Raw genomic sequence first — 20,032 nt, 5'->3', positions numbered from 1 at the left:
ATGGGAATGCAATCCCTGTCGAGGCTGTCCCCTTTCTTCCAATGGCGGTTGAGATGAAACTGAAGAGGACGCAAGAACAACTTCCCCAGGGTCACGAACTTCTCTAACGACGAGAGAGTCCCCAGAAGGCTCATCCAATCTCTGACGGAGCAAAGATCTCTCTTCAGGAACGTTTGTACTTTTAGGAGGGCTGCTTGGATTCTCACCGACGACGGAAAAGCCCGAAAACTCCGACTGTGAATCTCCATCCCCAAATAAAGAATCTCCTGGGATGGAATGAGTTGTGATTTTTTCGAGCTCACCAGGAGACCCAGTTCTCTGGAGAGATCCAAAGTCATCTTGAGGTCCTTCAAACAACAATCGGCTGAGGAGGCTCTTATCAGCCAATCGTCCAGATACAGAGAGGCCCTGATTCCCCTCGAATGCAGCATGCTTGCCACGTTCAGCATGATCTTGGTGAACAATAGAGGAGCCGTGCAAAGTCCGAAACAAAGAGCCCTGAACTGGAAGACCTTGTTTCCGTCCATGAACCTCATAACGTCTGCAGCTGGGATGAATCGGAAGGTGGAAATAGGCATCCTGAAGATCTAAAGAGACCATCCAATCGTCCTTCCTCACAGCTGCCAGAACTGTTTTCTGAGTCTCCATGGTGAACGTCGAGTTTTGGACGTAACCATTGAGCACACTTACGTCCAGAACCGGTCTCCACCCCCCGGAACTCTTGGGTACTAGGAAAAGGCGGTTGTAAAACCCCGGAGACGTAACATCTTGCACTTCCTCTATTGCTCGTTTCTCTAATAAAAGAGACATCTGTAGAAGCATGGCTTGTTTCTTGGGACCCTCTCTGTATTTGGGCGAAAGATCCACTGGATCTGTGACTAAAGGAGGATTGGTCAGGAAGGGGATCTTGTAGCCTTCCTTTAACACCTGGACGGACCAGGGGTCCGCTCCATTCCTCTCCCAAGCCTCCCAAAAGTGAGTCAACCTGGCCCCCACTGCTGTCTGAAGGAGAGGGCAGTCAGACTTTACCTCGGCCGGACTTGCCCCCTCTGCCTCTAGGTTTCCTTCCTTCTGGTTTAAAAGAGCCTCTCCCAGAGGGCTTCCCACGAAAGGACTGAGGACGAAACCCAGAAGAAGATTCCTTAGGTTTTCGAGAGGAGAATGACGGAGGCAAAACTTTCCTAGTCGAATGAGTAACTAAGTCATGTGTGGCCTTCTGAGTGAGAGCAGTAGCCACCTCGCCCACTAATTCCTGAGGAAATAAAGAATTAGACAAAGGTGCGAAAAGAAGGCCTGTCTTCTGATAGGGAGACACTCCTGCGGAGAGGAAGGAGCACATCGTGGCCCTTTTCTTGAGAATTCCAGCTGTAAACAAGGCAGCAAGTTCGTTGGAGCCATCTCTCACACCTTTGTCCAAGCAGGACATCAAATGAACCAAACCACTAGTGTCCGTTTCCGTCATATCAGAGACCCTCTTACTCAAAGCCCCCAAAGCCCAGTCCAAAAAATTAAAAACTTCGAAGGCCCTGAAAAGACCTTTAAGCAAATGGTCGAACTCTGGAATGGACCACCAAATCTTCGTCTTCCTTAAGGCAAGACGACGAGAAGCATCTACCAAACTTGAAAAATCCCCTTGTGCAGAAGAAGGAAAACTCAAGCCCAACACTTCACCAGTCTCATACCACACACTAGATTTAGAGGCTAACCTAGCGGGAGGAAAGGCAAAGGCCGTCTTGCCAAAAGCTTTCTTGGAGTCCAACTAAGAACCCATTAACTTCAAGGCCCGCTTAGAAGATCGAGAAAGAACCATCTTGGTGTAAACTGGAACCTTAGTAGCTTTACCTAAGATGAATTCAGAAGGCGGAGAACGAGGGGCCACAGGGGTAAAAGAATCCGGGAAAATTCCAGTCAAAATAAGCATAAACTTGCGAAGGTCCACAGCATGCTGATAATGCTTCTCCTCCTCATTCTCAGAGACTTCCTCAATAGGATTATCCTCATCCGACTTTTCCTCTGGTTCGTCTTCTGGCAGTGCAGCAACAGCTGCAGCCTGAACCGAAGGAACAACGTCTGGATGGGACTGCCTGTCAAGGCCAACATCTGAGTCAATTTGATGGGGAGAAGTAGAAGTAGATTGATGCGAAACACGGACATGTAGACGATCATCCTCAACCAACAACTGCTTAGACCGCTTAGAATTCAACTGTTGTTGAACAGAAGAACGCTTGAAATCAGAAGGTAACTGTTGAAGATCGCCGCGAGGTCGCGTAAAGTCCGAGGACTGTTGCTGCGAGCGATCAAAGGAGTCAGGATGTCGCCGCTGTAAACCAATGTTTTGACGCGCCGCGTCCAAAAGTTGTTGCCGCTGGCGATCCACTACTTCAAATTGTTGCCGCGTTTCGTCCACTTGTCGACGCCGACGCTCTTCCCCGCGACCAGAAAACGCAAACTGGTCAACCAAAACTCTCTGACGCGACTCATCAAAATCAACCTGGCGTTGAACACTGTGAATGGGAGACCGCCTAAGTGATAACTCGTCAAGGCCATATACCATCGAACGTTTGTGCGATAACTGGTCTGACATCGAACGCCCAGACACAACGCCAACACCTCGTTGATAAGAATCCATCAACGACGAGAGTTGTTCCTTCATAGACAAAAGCGCAGTCCATTTCGGATCAACAGAACTCCTAGAAGGAAGATTCGCACTAATGTCACCACGCATTTCAGGGGAAGAAAGCCAATCCGATGGAAGAGGAGGTGCATGAATAGTTACAAGGTCCGAATCGGAAGGAATCATATCCGCACGAACACGGTGATCCGAACGTTTGGCCGGAGTGCAAGCGCTGGGAGAACGGAAACGTTCCGGTGAACCCCACGAACTACATCCTGGCCGCACAGGCGATTCCCGACGCTGTGAATCAACATGGGAGCGTTTAAGCGGTCTCGACGCTCGCCGCCAGATCTCACTCCCCGACCCTTCATCGGAAGACGGGGATAACGTATGAACCTCCCCTTTCCTACGATGAGGGTGAACGACCTGAGCTACGGCAACAGGAACGTTCGAGGGGACGTCTGCACGATTGATGATGCTTCTCGTTCCCTTAAGCCGTTCGACATTACTTCTCCCATGGGTTCGAGAGCTCGAAAGAGGTCTAAGGCTAGGTGAACGACAAGATCATGCCGACGCACCCTCCGCAACACTAAACACATTATCAACACTTGTCACAACACCGAGAGAGTCACGATTCTTCGGTACCACATCAGACACTCGAGTCGACGCACCTTCCGCAACACTAACCACATTATCAACACTTGTCACAACACCGAGAGAGTCACGATTCTTCGGTACCACATCAGACACTGAAACACTTTCCACAGTTCCGATAGGATCACGGTTTTTCAATACCTTTAACTCTGAAAAGATAGTATTTCTATCGGCTGCTAAGGACTCAACTTTCTCACCAAGAGACAAAATAGCAGTAAACATGTCCTTCATAGTAGGTTCCTGATCTACCACCACAGGGGAAGGAACAGGATTAGGAACAGGTAAATTAGGTAAGGTTCTATCCACAGATCGGGAAGAACTACGCCTAAGTCTATCTCTCTCTAATCTCCTAACATAACGATCGTAAGTACCAAAATCATCATTAGTTAAGGAAAGACACTCATTACACCTATCATCTAATGAACAAAATTTACCCCTACATTTTACACAAATAGAATGAGGATCAATAGATCCATTAGGAAGTCGTGTACGACAACCCTCACTAACACACCTACGCTGAGCAGGGGAGGAGTCGGCCATTTTAAAGTTAACGTGAGAGACCGACAAGCAAAAAGTAAGGGAAAAAACAATAAAGAAAATCTCAAACAAAAAGATTTCAAGATAAGAACCAAGGAAAATTAATCAACGATAGCTTAAACTCAAAAAAGAACGTTGTACATCACCAAACAACTTCCCAAGAGAGTAAAAACACGAGAGCGAACTTCTGTATGTCAGTCAGCTATGACGGCAGAGAGAAGAACTGAAGTTGGTGTGTAGTTCCACCTGTTCTACCGCTAGGGTGCGGTTGGTACACCTGGCGTATCTTCGATAGCGCGAGATTTGAATTTTCTGCCCTGGCGTCAGGGACTTCAGCTCTTTTATATAACCAGCGGGTAAGTTTTATATTTAAAACAGATTATTACTGCTAGGTATGTTACAACCATAGTTGTTAAATCAGCATGCTATAGCCCAAGGGTCCTAATGGGGAAAAATAGCACAGTGAGGACAGGAAAAAGTATGAGAAGCCATTAATGAAGAATATAAAATATCTTTAAATTAGTAATGGCACTCAAATAGGTGATAAGTCAAATTATGAAGACTATTCATGTCAGCCTGTTCAACACTCGCTGCAAATTTGAACTTCTTGAGTTTAACCAATTCAACTAATGTTTAAGACTATCATTCCACAATTGGTCACAGCTGTAATGTAACTTCTAGAATAACTGAGGTATCTTGTCTTTCTGTATGATGAAGGCAAGACTTAACACGAAAATAGAAAGATCCAAATGCAAAGGATGGTCAGAAATATGAAAACATTTATGCAACATGCATAAAGAAATAAATTAATTAGTGTGCTAGATATTAACATCAAGATCAGGAATAATTTAATAGGCTAGAAGTTCTTGTCCAACTAAATGAGTCTGCAGATGAATACCAGACAGGAGGAACTACTCAAAACAAGTTAGTATGAAAAAATTAGAGCATTACAGAATAGATTGATCAGTATAACTTTTAAAATGACTATGACTATAAGCAAATATTTTGTGCAATTGAAGAAGAAACAAACAATGAGTTTTGCAAAATTAAAGATGCTATCAAGAACCGCACCTAAAATTTCAATAGATGTGTATACCATCAATGCAGAGAGAGGAATTAACATGAGGCCAAAATTCCAAGATCTAGTGGGGGAAAATACAGGAGAATGAAGAAGTGTCAACCCTTGCCCAACACAGTATCCCAAAGAGCAGAGGTGGTGAAGCAAACCGCAACAAGAAGGAGGGGGCCAGAGCATACAGTCCGTAAGAGGTAGCAACTGAGCAAAGATAAAGTGTCCTGAAGATAAAGAAATGTAGCAGAGCACAAAGTCTGCGATAGGAGGTGATCAGGCAGCACATAGAATCCTCAAAAGGCTGATAGCGAGCAAATCAACTTAACAGAGCAGAACATAGAAATGTATTTAGAGCGCAAGTTTGAACCGTAGCACAGTGTCTTAAGATGAGAGCAGCTGAACAGAGTGATAAAGAGAAGGAGATATAGCCGAGGAAAAAATTCCAAAGAGGAAGGGAGCAAAGAGAGTCCAAAAGATGAGGAAAGCACGGGAGGTGGGCAGCAATCCTGACAAAGTCAGACAATAGAGAAGGAAACATAGCCCAGTCCCTAGTTTATAGAGACATGTTGCAATAGAAATCTGGAAGATGAGGAGTGCAGAATGGGATGAAAGCAGAATAAGAGACCTGGAAAGGAGGTGTAGAAGAAGAATCCTGTACAAGTGGCAATGGCAAGGCGTTCTAAAGAAAACAGGAGCAAGAACTGGTCGTAGTGTTGCCGATGAGTGACAGCTAGGCACAATCCTAAACAGAAAGAGAGCAGAGAATTCATAGCAGAGCACAAAATTCTGGAGAGGAGATGAAGAAGAAGAAAAAGAATGGAACTAGTGTAATCCTGAAAAGGCTGGGAAGTTGTTTTCAAGAGGAGTAGACATAACCATGCACGAGTGCTAAAAAGAAAGGGAGGAGTGTGTGTTCTGATAATGATGAGAGCATGACCAAAGTGAATGGGAGGAGTGCCATCTTGACAGAGCTGGATATAGCGTTGAAGAGAAGTATTTCCGTGCATGTACCCTGAAGAGAAAGGGAGCAAAGCATACAGTCCTGGAGAGGAGACAAGAAGGGTAAAAGAGCACACAGCTGAACATACTGAGTAGACAAGACTGTGGATGAGACTTAAAAAGTAAGGGTGCAGAGCAATCCTGACAGCAGTCGTAAAGATGTGGCGATGTAGAAGAAAGTGAAGGAGTCCTAAAGTGGAATGGGAGGAGAGCAACCCTGACAGCAGTCGAGAATAGAAGAAAGCGCAACGATTCCCAAAGAGAAACAGAGCAGTAATCCAAACTTAGCGATGAAGAGGAGCAGTATAGCCGAGCACAAATCCTAAAGGGAAAGGAAGCAGAGGGAGTCTTGAAGACGAGGATTAGAAGAGCACAGTCTTGAAGTGCAAGATGAGGAGACTTAGCAGCATAGCCGAGCACAAGTTTTAAAGGGAAAGGAAGCAGAGGGAGTCTTGAAGATGAGGAGGAGGCATAGAAGAGCAAAGTCTTGAAGGGCAAGATGAGGACACTTAGCAGCATAGCCAAGCACAAGTCCTAAAGAGAAAGGAAGCAGAGAGTCTGGAAGACGAGGAGGAGGCGGCATAGAAGAGCACAATCTTGAAGTGCAAGATGAGGAGACCTAGCAAAGTCCTGAAAAGCTGGGTGTAAAGCATGGGATGTGTAATGAAGATGATAATGTCATAGTCCCGAGTATAGAGTTCTGATGTAGTGGTGGTGAAAGACCAGTTCACAGTTTGATATCTTGAAGAAATGCAGTCAAAGAAGTACTGAAGAGGGCAGATTGTCTTGAAAATGGGAGCAGTGGTCCATCATAGACTCCTGAAGAGGACAGGTTACCACGGCATAGTACCCAATGCAGAGTCCGTAAATGAGGCACAGCATCCAAGTGTCCTGGAAAGAGCAGTAGTGTGTAAGTGGTCTGTAGTGTGGGGGGGCATCACATGAAGAGCAACATTGATGAAATTGTACAAAATGAATAAAGGTGAAACAAAGTTTTTTGAAAATTTTCTACCAGTTACTAAAAATTAAAATAAACTTGTAAATATATCTTACGAAGTTGCAACAAAATCTAAAGTGTTTGTAATTTGTTTTATAACTATCGGCCCATTTAAAAAAGTCAGTTGGTTATAAACTAAAATATGCTTACTTATTGCATTCCTGCCTGTAAAGATATTTCCATTATGTACTTGGCAATTATTCACTGTTCCTTTTCCCCACCATGCATCTCCATCCAGTTACCATCCTAGTTTTGCATTATATATACCAGGCAAAGAAACTTCCTCTAATGCAGCATGTGTAGTCTTCCCACAAAACCATGCAAGCTGTAAGTTAGTGTTCTTGATTATACGAGTGATTGAAATAGTATATATTACTCATTACGCTCCATACAGATGAGGATTCAAAACTATGGCTGTAGTAGTTACAAAATAGTCAATATTTACAAAAACATATTTCTACTCACCATGTTCTACTTCCACAGTCTAGCAGATGAATTCCTGTCGTGATACATAGACCATTGAGAGAGTGGCTCCTGTGGGAACAAACCTCACCACCTATAGCAATGCATTTCCTGCTCTTGAACTGTATTTTAGCATTCCCAATTTACCTGTTCCTGAAAAGAATTTCACATAAGTAAAGATATCGGGTTTTATTTATTATCAAGCACAATTTACGGTTGTCATGATGATGCTATTTAGAGGAACAGATTATTATTGCTAGGTATGTTACAACCATAGTTGTTAAATCAGCATGCTATAGCCCAAGGGTACTAATGGGGAAAAATAGCACAGTGAGGACAGGAAAAAGTATGAGAAGCCATTAATGAAGAATATAAAATACCTTTAAATTAGTAATGGCACTCAAATAGGTGATAAGTCAAATTATGAAGACTATTCATGTCAGCCTGTTCAACACTCGCTGCAAATTTGAACTTCTTGAGTTTAACCAATTCAACTAATGTTTAAGACTATCATTCCACAATTGGTCACAGCTATCATGTAACTTCTAGAATAACTGAGGTATCTTGTTTTTCTGTATGATGGAGAAGGCAAGACTTAACACGAAAATAGAAAGATCCAAATGCAAAGGATGGTCAGAATTATGAAAAAAATTTTGCAACATGCGTAAAGAAATAAATTAATTAGTGTGCTAGATATTAACATCAAGATCAGGAATAACTTAATAGGCTAGAAGTTCTTGTCCAACTAAATGAGTCTGCAGATGAATACCAGACAGGAGAAACTACTCAAAACAAGTTAGTATGAAAAAATTAGAACATTACAGAATAGATTGATGAGCATAAGTTTTAAAATGACTATAAGCAATTATTTTGTGCAATTGAAGAAGAAACAAACTAAGTGAGTTTTGCCAAAGTAAAGATGCTATCAAGAATCACACCTAAAATTTTAATAGATGTGTATAGTTAAAGAAACACCATCAATGCAGAGATCTATGTAGATGTCTAAGAGTCGGTGTCCTTGACCTACTTACAATCAAACTGATTTTTGTTAGGATTCAACTCCATGCCCCTTAATTTGCAGATATCTGTCTTGTACCACCATTCTGGGAAAGCATTTCATGACTGGCTTAAATTTCTATTGCATAATTTTCTTTTAAAAATACTGTAATTACCTTATTGAAGCAATCTATCAATGTGAATGGAGATGCCTATTGGGCTTGTTCACCTAGGTAAAATTAAATTTTATATTGTATTAATGAAGATAACTTTCAAAATTCTAAAACAGATTTAATTTATTGCAGCATTTAAACTATTTTAGTTCTTAGGTCAACCATTGTTAGTAGGTTTTTGCACTCAAACCTAATCAAGTTTTGTTCCTATGTCAATGCAAACCACCCTCCTTTAGTAGGAGTAAGATTCTGGTGAAAGCAGTTTATGGCCAATGAAGACTTATCAAAAGTTCTGGCAGCCACCACCCAATAGCCACTAATTGTACGGGTCTGTCAGTATACAGAGCCTTCATCATGATTTTGGCCGTCGAGCTGGAGACTTGTTCTTGATGCTTTCCAGTCGGCCTCAAGTTTGTCATTTTTATTTTTTCACTCTTACATAACAAGTAGAACAACAAAGGAGAATGCAGACGTGTCTAGGGCTGTCGGATCCACGCTGCGAAACTTATGAGTGGGTAATCCTCATCCTTCACGACCCTTGTATAGAGGGCACCACTTCACTTCAGACTTCCCTCGTGATGTGTGATGGGAATGGTTGTCCTCCCAGTGGGCAAGATTTTGGATGAGGAGTTAAGAGATCTAAGAGCCATCATCCTCCCTCAGGTTCATCCTCTCGTGTCAGGAAAATCGACGACATCCCGACTTCTGACACCATTAGAAGGGAAAAGAAATATTCCAATTGACCAAGAAATTGTGTATAGTGTTTGTCTGCAATCGGACTTTATCATTCAAAATTAAGGGTATCAGTCAGCAGATACATTCAATTGTAGAAAACCTTGAGTATGCGCAGCCCCACCCTAACGATAACCCTAGATCCCCTATTTCCACATATAGTATAACTAGGTAAACTTCATCCCAAGAGCAATCATATACTGTAAGCATAAATTAAACCTGATAGCCTAATGGAACCGCCCCAGCCTGGCGATCTGCCACACTGAAGTTCGAGTCCTCCTCAAGCTGGATAGTTTCTTGTAGTGTCTGCAACCTTATCATCCTTGTGAGCTATAGATGGGAATTTGGAAGGAGCCTACAAGTCTATCTGCTGAGTCATCAGCAGCCATTACCTGACCCTCCCTTGTCCTCGCTTGAGTGAAGAGGGCGCTAGGGGACTATCCTATGTATATATGGTCAGTCACTAGGGCATTGTCACTACCATTTGTCTCTGTCAATCATGAGCAGAATTTAAACCTTTAAAATGTTAAGGGAAGATTGCATACAATTTGTCAAAGAATAAACCTTGGTTGTGATTTAGAAATGAGTACAGTAATGCCTAACGCAAAACCTCATGACAACAAAATTGCTATGGTTATGAACATAAAATAAATGATTTTGCAATCTAAATTCTACCTTTACATTACACTTTTCCTTACCTTATTTGGCTTCAAATGTTCAACATCATTCACACAATAACTTTTTGTGTTCATTAAATCTGATGAGAGCAGTAATAGTATCTTGATCTTCATCTCTTACACCAATATTAACTCGACCTGCAAAAGTGTACAAAATCAAAAACCATAGCCTTCAATTTGGCAACACTCAAAATTGTAAATAATAATTCTTTTATTAACTATTTACATTATGTCAAGGTACAAATAAGTCTCGTATAAATGAAAATGAATTTAAATGTTCCTCACAATAAGTCGACAGTTTACCGACACTTTCTTGTAATTCACTGTGAAAAGATAATTTAACTTCACAAACAACAATATTGACATGGAGGGAAGAAAATAGCTAATGAGTTATCGGCAATGGGCAAGTCGAATTATTCAACCTATGAACAAACTGATATCAAGAAGGAAAAGATTATGATAAACTATCAATATTTGCAAAAACAAGAATAGCGCCAACGTTATTCCTGCGTGTCGTAAGAGGCGACTGAAAGGGACGGGACGAGGGGGCTAGGAACCCCCTCTCCTGTATCTACATCCTGTGAGACATCGACAAAGAGATGGAGCTGGGGGGAGAGTGACTGCTCCCCGCACTCTAGTTTTGGGGTGTTTGAATGTGCATGGATGTAGTACGATAGAGAGTAAAAGATGTGAAATTGGAAGTATGTTTAGGAATAGAAGGATGGATGTATTGGTCTTGTGTGAGACGAAGATAAAAGGAAAGGGTGAAGTGATGTTTGGTGAAATGTCTGGTAGTGTGTCTGGTAGTGTGTCTGGGATTGAAAAGGGAAGAGCGAGAGAGGGTGTGGCTTTATTGCTGAGTGAATGGAAGACAGGTAAAGTAGTGGAATGGAAGGAGATATCATCTAGGTTAATGTGGGTAAGGGTTAGGTTGGGTAGGGAATGTTGGGCGTTTGTCAGTGCGTATGGGCCAGGTAGTGAGAAAGGTGAAGAAGAGCGGAATGAGTTCTGGAATGAATTAACTAGGTGTGAAGGACTGGGTAGAAGGAATTATGTGGTTGTCATGGGTGACTTAAATGCTAGAGTGGGCGCTGGAGAGGTAGAAGGTGTCATTGGGAACTATGGCGTACCAGGTGAAAATGAGAGTGGTGAGAGACTGGTAGATGTGTGTGTTGAGCAAGAGATGGGGATAAGTAATAGCTTTTTCAAAAAGAAACAAAAATAAGTATACATGGGTAAGAGTGGCAAATGGAAGAGTAGTAGAAAGGGCATTAATGGATTATGTGTTGATAACTAAAAGAATGTTTGGAAGATTGAAGGACGTGCACGTATTTAGGGGTATGACTATCGGTATGTCTGATCATTTTTTGGTGGAAGGAAAATTAGTTGTAGCAAAAGAATGGGGGAATAGAGTAGGTGGATGTAAAAGGGAGGTAGTGAGGGTTGAAGAGCTAATAAAACCGGGGGTAAAAAGTAAATATCAGGAAAGGTTGAAAATGATATATGACGAAGTGAAAGTAAGAGAAACTGGCAATTTAGAGGAGGAGTGAAGTTAGTAAAAGAAAATTTTGTTGGGATTGCAAGTGATGTGTGTGGAAAGAAGGTTGTTGGAGGCAGCATGAGGAAAGGCAGTGAATGGTGGAATGAAGGAGTGAAGGTAAAAGTGGAAGAGAAAAAGAGGGCTTTTGAAGAATGGCTGCAGAGTAATAGTATAGAGAAGTATGAAAAATTTAGAGAGAAAAATGTGAAAGTAAAGCGCAAGGTACGTGAGGCAAAGAGGGCAGCTGACCTGAGGTGGGGTCAGGGATTGGGTCATTCATATGAAGAGAATAAGAAGTAGTTTTGGAAAGAAGTGAAGAGAGTAAGGAAGGCTGGCTCAAGAATTGAAGAGACAGTGAAAGATGGAAATGGAAGGTTGTTAAAAGGAGAGGAGGCAAGGAAAAGATGGGCAGAATATTTTGAAAGTTTACTGAATGTTGAGGATAATAGGGAGGCAGATATAATTGCTGTTGCAGGTGTTGAGGTGCCAGTGATGGGAGATGAGAATGAGAGAGAGATTACAATAGATGAAGTGAGGAGAGCACTAGATGAAACGAGAGTAGGAAAAGCATCTGGTATGGATGGTGTGAGAGCTGAGATGTTGAAGGAGGGGGGTGTGACTGTACTTGAATGGTTGGTGAGATTGTTATGTGTTTTGTGTTGTCAATGGTACCAGTAGATTGGGTTTGTGCATGTATTGTACCACTATATAAGGGTAAGGGAGATGTGCATGAGTGTTGTAATTCAAGAGGTATTAGTTTGTTGAGTGTAGTTGGAAAAGTGTATGGTAGAGTAATGATTAATAGGATCAAGGATAAAACAGAGAATGCAATCTTAGAAATATAGGGTGGTTTTAGAAGAGGTAGGGGTTGTATGAATCAGATCTTTACAGTTAGGCAGATATGCGTGAAATATTTAGCAAAAGGTAAAGAGGTGTATGTTGCGTTTATGGATCTGGAGAAAGCATATGATAGAGTTGATAGGGAAGCAATGTGGAATGTGATGAAGTTATATGGAGTTGGTGGAAGGTTGTTGCAAGCAGTGAAAAGTTTCTACAAAGGTAGTAAAGCATGTGTAAGGATAGGAAATGAAGTGAGTGATTGGTTTCCGGTGAGAGTGGGGCTGAGACAGGGATGTGTGATGTCGCTGTGGTTGTTTAACTTGTATGTTGATGGAGTGGTGAGAGAGGTGAATGCTCGAGTGCTTGGACGAGGATTAAAACTGGTAGACGAGAATGACCATGAATGGGAGGTAAATCAGTTTTTGTTTGCGGATGATACTGTACTGGTTGCAGACACAGAAGAGAAGCTTGGACGATTAGTGACAGAATTTGGAAGTGTGTGAAAGGAAGGAAGTTGAGAGTTAATGTGGGCAAGAGTAAGGTTATGAGATGTACAAGAAGGGAAGGTGGTGCAAGGTTGAATGTATGTTGAATGGAGAGTTACTTGAGGAGGTGGATCAATTTAAGTACTTGGGGTCTGTTGTTGCAGCAAATGGTGGAGTGGAAGCAGATGTACGCCAGAGAGTGAATGAAGGTTGCAAAGTGTTGGGGGCAGTTAAGGGAGTAGTAAAAAATAGAGGGTTGGGCATGAATGTAAAGAGAGTTCTATATGAGAAAGTGATTGTACTAACTGTGATGTATGGATCGGAGTTGTGGGGAATGAAAGTGATGGAGAGACAGAAATTGAATGTGTTTGAGATGAAGTGTCTAAGGAGTATGGCTGGTGTATCTCGAGTAGATAGGGTTAGGAACGAAGTGGTGAGAGTGAGAACGGGTGTAAGAAATGAGTTCGCAGCTAGAGTGGATATGAATGTGTTGAGGTGGTTTGGCCATGTTGAGAGAATGGAAAATGGCTGTCTGCTAAAGAAAGTGATGCATGCAAGAGTTGATGGGAGAAGTATGAGAGGAAGGCCAAGGTTTGGGTGGATGGATGGAGTGAAGGAAGATCTGGGTGGTAGGAGGATAGATGTGAGCGAGGCAAGAGAGCGTGCTAGAAATAGGAATGAATGGCGAGCGATTGTGGCGCAGTTCCGGTAGGCCCTGCTGCTGCCTCCGATGCCTTAGATGACCGCGGAGGTAGCAGCAGTAGGGGGTTTCAGCATTATGAAGCTTCATCTGTGGTGGATAATGTGGGCGGGTGGGCCGTGACACACTAGCAGTACCAGCTGAACTCGGTTGAGTCCCTTGTTAGGCTGGGAGGAACGTAGAGAGTAGAAGTCCCCTTTTTTTTTTTTGTTTCTTTGTTGATGTCGGCTAACCCCCAAAATTGGGGGAAGTGCCATGGTATATGTATATATGTATGTATGAACAAACTGATGTCAAGAATGAAAAGATGATGATAAACTATTAATATTTGCAAAATGAGTCCATTAGCTTCTTGAAAGTTCTCATTACTGTACTTCAAAACTTTGAATTCTCATTACTGTACTTCAAAACTTTAAATATATTCTACATATTCACTCAACCACAACATAACTTTAGATTACTGTATATCCAAAACAGTTACAAAATTGGAGCTTTTCCCTCTTCTAGTACACTAGCTAATGCTGGATAAATACTTTCCAACTTATTAATCTTGTTAGGAATTTTTATTTCAATTCTAACAATACTCCTCTACATTACCTTGTTTACACAAACTTAGAGAGTTCGGTATGACAACAGTAGGACTAATAGTTGTTGTTGTTGTTTACTCCTGATCAATTACATTTCAAGCTCAACCTGCACCTGCAAAACAAGAACAAAATTTAAAAGCATTAAAAACATAACCTTGAGACCGATTAAGTTAATTGTAAATTCTAACAATTGTTCATAGTTTGAAGTACTCTACCATCACAAGATTCACATAGGTCTTAAAGCAGTGCAAAAGTGTTTTTAATCTCTCATGTACAGTACATAAAGAATGGCCACTTGCACAGACACGGAAATTCACATGCTCAAGTTACATTAATTCTGTATTTGTACAAGGCAAAGATCAATTTGCATCTAGAGCTATATAATCTATTCCTAGTATGGCATTTCCGTCCCTTCTCCCCTAGTGTACTAGTCAAGGTTAGAGAGATTTGCAATTCCAAGGCCTTTGCTGAAGTGATATTTAGATACGAAGACACTTCAGAAAGCATCGTTATTGTTTGCCATTGTTTTACATAGGCTTGTACTTCAAGGAACACTTAACATTTTTTCAATATTGACAAAAACCATCCATGCTTCTAGTATTAAATATTTCAAGCTCCCTATTACAGTTGATCGGCAGTTAATACAGCACCAATATGTACAGGCATTTTACTTTCTAATGATGAAATTAAATAAGACATTGAGCAGGATTTTTTCATTCACAGCTTTAGTCTGAAGTACCCAATGCCTAATATAGCATCAACATCGTTAGTAAGTTGCAAGGGAATCTTGGCTGTAATTTAGACTAATGGAAATATCTTGATTCCAGCTTCTTTGTGTGTTCCCAGTCCTTACCTTTCCATACTGACCAACCATCAGTATGATTTAACTAGTGATTTAAAGTTTCAAAAATATCATTAACATTCATGGTAATGAAAAATTAAACTAGCTTACTAAGTCAGGAGATATAAATGTCACTAAAAATGTTACTGCACATTGTTCCATACGATAAATTCAATAACTTTTCTTATTTTCTCGCACTACTTATAAACCAAACAAGTTCTTAGTATCACCATTTGTGTGAAGTACTAGGTCCAGAATAATGTAAGAAACATCTACATACTGTTCATCCTGGGAAATAACAATGATGATGATGTAAAATATAATGTACTTCGTCATTTTGAATTGCTTCAATAAGGTCATAGAGTTCCGATTACACATCCTTAATAGGGATCACCCAATAGATTTTTCAAACAAGACAAAAACAAATTTGGAAATAATTTATTTTTCCTAACATACAAACCTGGAGCTATTTATAGGGTATTACTTTCGGCAACGCTGAAAACCAGCCAAGACAATTTCAGCGAGGGATAATTACCCCATACGCCAGTTAGCGGTAGGGGCTTGGGGTAGACTAGCTACCCTGCTCACTCACACATGTCGGTTGAGTAACCACTTTTGCTTTCTGGCAGGACTTCTAGGGGGACAGGGTGGCACGCCAATTTGTATATATAGCTCCAGGTTTGTATGTTAGGAAAAATACAAATTATTTCCAATTTTGTTATTTGTTCCAACACAGATACAAACCTTCGCTATTTATAGGGTGACTTACTCTTAAGAGGGAGGAAGTTCTACCAACTGGCCTTGGTCATGACCCGGGGTTCTCTCTAATTGATCTTTGATCTAATTAGTAGGAACCCTACCCTTGCTAAAATCAAAGTAGTTACAGTACAAGGTAACTCAATGATAGCGGCCTGCAGAAACTTGTGTGAGAGAGACTCGTGGCTTGTCTTTATGTAGGAACTCGAGGATAAGCATGAGTTCCAAGACATATCCAATACCCTCCCTCCAAGGTATTGGCGACGTAACAAAGTATTTATTCATACTAAGGATGCACAAGGGAAATGAATCTTACTTGCAGAGGGGTGAGGTCAGCTATGCTTCGGTCTTGCGGAGCTGTTTCCCCAGGGGAGGAGAAGGAGAAAGAAAGAAGGGAGCCAGACATTCTTTTCATTCACCCCAGACTAACCCAGGTAACCTCAGCCCTCAACCCTCTGCTACTTGTCCATCAAGGAGCCTGAGGCATTAGATCATTTGTTGTGCAGCCACCACAGGACCAATGGAGAAGGTTACCATGCTCCTGTGGGTTACGTCTTTCAGGTAGTGGGCTGTGAAGGTCGTCTGATGCTTCCACACGCCCGCTTGCAATACCTGTGCCACAGAAAAATTCTTCTTGAAAGCCAGAGACGTTGCAATGCCTCTGACGTCATGAGCTCTGGGTCGGTTGGACAGAGGAGGATCTGGATATAGAGCGTGTTAGATTACTTTCCTTATCCAGGATTAAATAGAATTCCTCGTGACCCTCTTCTTGACCTTCCCCGTGCTGACAAAAAGTGCTTGTACACGGGGGCAAGCTTTTGCTGTTCTTCGTAAGTAACACCTCAGACTCCTTACTGGACATAGTAACATTTAGTCTGGATCTTCGGTTACAGAACAGACTCTATCCGAATGGGCCAAACCTGGAATCCGGCACACCTGGATTTTGAGTCTTAGCTACAAACTCCGGGACGTAGTTGAGGATTACTTCCCCCCATCTCCTAGAGTGGGAGACATCAGCAGATAGACCATGAAGTTCGCTGACTCTCTTGGCCGAAGCCAGAGCGAGCAGGAACACCATCTTCCACGTGAGGTGGCGATCGGAGGCCTGGCATAGTAGTTCATAGGGGAAGCCCTCAAGAGACCTGATGACCCAAACCACGTTCCAAGGGGGAGGTCTTAGCTCTGCCTGGGGACAAATAAGCTCATAACTGCGTAAGAAAAAAGAAAGTTCCAACGAGGAGGAAATATCGACTCTATTCAGTCTAAAGGCGAGACTCCATGCTGAGCGGTAGCCTTTGACTGCCGAGACCGAGAGAAGCATTTCTTCCCGAAGGTATACAAGAAACTCCGCTATGGTTGGAACAGAGGCATCGAGGAGAGAGATACCCCTTCCACAACACCAACAGAAAACTGACCACTTCGCCTGGTAGACTGCCTCTGTGGATCTCCTGAGGTGTCCAGCTATGAGGGTCATTTGCAAGTTGTTGCTTGCTCGTACCTGGTTGAGGACTTTTCTCATCAGACAGAACGGGGGAAACGCGTAAGCCACTAGGTTTATCCACCATTGTTGGAAAGCATATTGCCAAAGAGCTTGGGGATCTGGGACTGGGGAGCAGTACAACAGGAGCCTGAAATTCAGGGCCGTTGCAAATAAATCCGCAGTCGGGGAACCCCACAAAGTCAGGACTTTGTTGGCTATCAGAGGATTGATTGATTGATTGATTTAAAGTTTTCAGGCATCCTGACATCTGAGGTCATTGACGCCGGTAACATTTAATTTATGTATACAAAAATAAAAAATAAAATAAAATAAAAAATAAAATAAAATAAAAAATAAAAGAGTATTCAATTAAAATCAATAAAGTTGAATGTCATAAAAGTTAAATATTTTTCAGAAGACCTGCTTCTGAAATAAATCTAAAAAAGGGATTTTGACGAAGGAAAAATCTATTCTGGGCGAGAGACCTGTGCCGCCCAGTGAAATACTCCTAGAGCACTATTTCTAAGGAATATAACTGCTATATATTACCAGAGAAAAAAAGCATAGGAATGCCAGGTTGAACCCAGCTCGCTCACCTATATAAGGTGTCGGTATAAAATACTGGGGCGTGATAATTCACAACCAGAGGTCTCGCACTATTTAGATATCTCCTCTTCAAAATCCCCGCCACAGCGAGGTGCCGTTCAACACTACTACCACTAACCCAACCCACGCCAGTGACGTCACTCCTCATAGCACCCAAGGTTTGGGGCCCATGTTGGGAGGGAAGTCAAGGGAGGGTTCACTGGGCGGCACAGGTCTCTCGCCCAGAAATAGATTTTTCCTTCGTCAAAATCCCTTTTCTGGGCTCCGACCTGTGCCGCGCAGTGAAATAGTACCAGAGAAATGGTCCCAAATCCTGGAACAATACCTGAGGAAGTAACAAAATCCAAAATAACAGGTAAGAGGATAGCAAGACATAGTTGATTAAGGTTCACTATGTTCAGGAGGAATCACATTCCCTGCTGCCACTGTAGCAAATATAAGGCTTCCAGAGGTTTTAAGCAGTGGCGTTTAAATACTGTTGGAGACTTCCGGCCTGTATATTTAGTAAGTCCAGAGAAGTTCATAGTAATTAACTGAGGTAGCTACAGCTCATATATCATGGACGTAAGGGAGTGATGTGGGAATGATTCTAGGTAGCCCGTTAATGAAATGCAGAATCTTCTGTCTGAGTCCTTTCAGGATGATGGTTCTTCACCTTCTCTAATGGGTAAGGGCCCCGAGGACTGAACGGGAGATATGTTTAAGTAGGCTTCCAGAGTGTTTACTGGACATAAAGATGGGTCCTGCGGAAGTGGGACAATCTTCCAGGGGAACCGTCTGTCCTGGGGGTCCTCATTTTCGCTAAAAATCTTTTGTCAGGGGAAAGGAGTACTTCCCCTGACGAGAGAAATTCAATATGACCTGGATCTCTAGACAAGGCTGAAAGTTCTGATATTCTGGCGCCAGAAGTCAGGTTCATTAAGAACAAGGATTTCCTAACCAATGGAATATAATGGCAAGTCTCGTTAAGAGTGTCTGAAGCCAACTTAAGTACGTCATTCAGAAACCAGGAAACTGAGCTATGGTGAGTTGATGGTTTCAATCTGGCGCAGGTTCTCGGGATGGATGAGAAGTATGAATCTGTAAGGGCAATATTAAAGCCAATTGTAAAACCTTCAAGGCTGACTTAATTTGTGGTAATAGTACAAGTCTCTAAGTCTGATTCAAATAAAATTCTGAAGAAGGTTACTGTCAGATTCATAGTCATTGTCTCAACCTTTGAGTCCCTTAAAAACTGGCAAGTTTCATAACAGCCGAATCATACTGTCGAAGGGTGGATCCCCTCTTATCTGATTCTAAAAATAACGTATTTGAGGATCAATATCTGCACCTCTTGAGCTGCAAATTTCATAAAGTCCAGAAAGGTAGGGCATTCTGAATTTGAGGAAGCTAACACACAGCGAGTTGTACTGCTTGTGTTTGTATTGGATTGGGGATCTGTCGAGGTGGAGAACCAGTTCCACCAGAAGGGGAAACCCGTTGTGCTTGGGCCAGATGGGGACTACTAGAGCAACTTGGCCTTTGAAAGTCCTGAGCTTGTCTAACACTTTCATCGACAGATTTATTGGTGGGAATAGGTAAATTCTCTCCCAAGTGTTCCAGACTAATGATAGTGCGCCTGTGGCGTAAGCCCGAGGATCCGGGCTGGGAGCTACGTAGCACTCTAGTTGTAGTTGGACTTTGTTGCAAACAGATCTATCTGGAGATCCGGAACCTGAGAAAGAATCCAACTGAAGGACATTGGGTCTAGTGACCACTCCGACTCCAGCGGAGTTGTCCTCGACAGTGCGTCCGCCACTATCTATCTAGAAGAAACCTGATATGTTGGTTTTTGGCTGGAGCCGGTTGCTTAAGGTCAAAAATACCGCCATGGCTTCTAAAACATTGATATGAAGTTGGCGGAATATTGTCGACCATAGTCCCAGGACTTTCGTGTACTGAGAGTATCCCCCCCCCCCCCCGCCTGTTAGGGAGGCGTCTGTGTAAATGACGAGCTTGGGGGTGGATATTGTAAGGAAACTGATTTGCCAGATTTTGACCTTTGTCCATGGTTGAAGTCTTTTCTTCAGAATTGGTTGGAGTCGAGCCCTTTGTCTCGATATTACTCGTTTTCCTGGAGCACCATACTCGGCTTATATCTTTCAGTCTGGCCTTCAGTAGTATATCTGTTACTGAGGCAAACTGGAGGGCACCCAGGATTCTCTCTTGATTTCTTCTGGAAGACAATTTGTCTTTGAGAAAACTTATTGTGTTTTGCTATATCGTTCCTCTTGGCTGTTGGGAG

At 42.3% G+C, this 20,032-nt stretch overlaps 2 long non-coding RNA genes across 9 annotated transcripts in view; one reads left to right on the top strand and one right to left on the bottom strand.

The window, feature by feature from the left end:
- Positions 1 to 20,032, top strand: part of LOC137621428 (uncharacterized) — a 337,042-nt gene that overhangs the window by 86,931 nt on the left and 230,079 nt on the right. The gene's annotated exons all lie outside the window — the stretch shown is intronic.
- The window catches only part of LOC137621427 (uncharacterized), a 315,539-nt gene that overhangs the window by 218,361 nt on the left and 77,146 nt on the right, over positions 1 to 20,032 (bottom strand). For 4 of the 6 annotated variants that reach the window (XR_011040218.1, XR_011040222.1, XR_011040220.1 and 1 more), the window contains one exon: positions 14,076 to 14,177. The exons of the other annotated variants lie outside the window; for them this stretch is intronic. This is a non-coding gene — a long non-coding RNA (uncharacterized lncRNA). The remainder of the gene's footprint in view (positions 1 to 14,075; positions 14,178 to 20,032) is intronic. 6 annotated transcript variants of the gene reach the window in all.

The sequence above is a fragment of the Palaemon carinicauda genome, chromosome 28 (genome assembly GCF_036898095.1).
Source record: "Palaemon carinicauda isolate YSFRI2023 chromosome 28, ASM3689809v2, whole genome shotgun sequence".
NCBI lineage: Eukaryota > Metazoa > Arthropoda > Malacostraca > Decapoda > Palaemonidae > Palaemon > Palaemon carinicauda.
Note: the sequence above shows the minus strand (reverse complement) of the source record. Positions and strands in the feature narration are given on the sequence as shown.